Source organism: Propithecus coquereli, unplaced genomic scaffold, assembly GCF_000956105.1.
Source record: "Propithecus coquereli isolate 6110/MARCELLA unplaced genomic scaffold, Pcoq_1.0 Scaffold79, whole genome shotgun sequence".
Classification (NCBI taxonomy): Eukaryota; Metazoa; Chordata; class Mammalia; order Primates; family Indriidae; genus Propithecus; species Propithecus coquereli.
In genome coordinates this window covers 4108631-4109590 of record NW_012154062.1, presented here as the reverse complement: position 1 = coordinate 4109590, position 960 = coordinate 4108631, and positions in this window count along the sequence as shown.

The window sequence follows — 960 nt, the reverse complement described above, 5'->3', positions numbered from 1 at the left end:
GCAGCCCAGATCTGGCTGTGGGCAGCGCGGAAAGTTTACGAGGCACTGCGTGTACCCCACCCTGGCACACTGTGTGTGCGCGCGTGGAGCTGCGTGCAAGGATTGTGTGCGCGACAGCCGGGGGATGCGGGGCAGCTCCAACGTAGGTGAGGACATGTTGGAGGGGAGTGTGAAGCTGGGGTGCCCGGCGCGCGTGGGTGTGTGCCCTCGGGTGTCCGCAGGCCCACTGCCTCTCCTGCTCTTGCCGGAACATGTCAGCAGCCTCACCTCTCCTCCAGCCCTTTCCCAGCCAGACGCTTCCTTTTTGGTCCTCCTGGGCGTTTATTGTAAATTCCGTGACTAAAACACTCCGGTGAGCCCGGCCCACCGGCAGATGGATCAATCGCCCCCTTCCCGGCTGGGGGAGGAGGACACCACCCAGAGCCTCGGGAGCCCGGAGCTGCCAGCTGCCTCCGGACGAGCTCCTCTGAGCTCAGCCCGCCGCCGAGCCTGGCGCGGAGGCCTGGCCGGGGTCGGTCTCGGGGCGCTCCCGCCGGGGTGGGGTGGGCCCCCCTCCCCGATCCCTCCGGCGCGGTTCCGGCAGGTTCGCCGGCCTCCGAGGACGAGGACGCGGTCGGGGAGCCCCGAAGCGGCAGCCTTCTCCCCAGCCGGGGGAGGGGAGACACGCTGGGGAAGGGGAGTCTCGCAGGGCTGCGAGGCTCTCCTGGCGGGGGACGAACGTGCCACGGGCGTGAGGGGAAAGTTCTCGAGCTCGGCGTGGAAAGCACACGTGTATGTGCGCGCGGGGCTAGGCCGGGGCAGGCAGGTTGCGCTGGGGTTCCAGGGGACTGGCGCCAGAGGGAGGGTCCTTCTGTTCCCTTGCACCATCGAGGGGGACGCTCTGTCTGTTTCGGCTCCCCGGCGGAGAGATGCACCAGCCCGCGAAGAGTGCAGCCCCCTCCCAGACCTGGGCCACCAGGC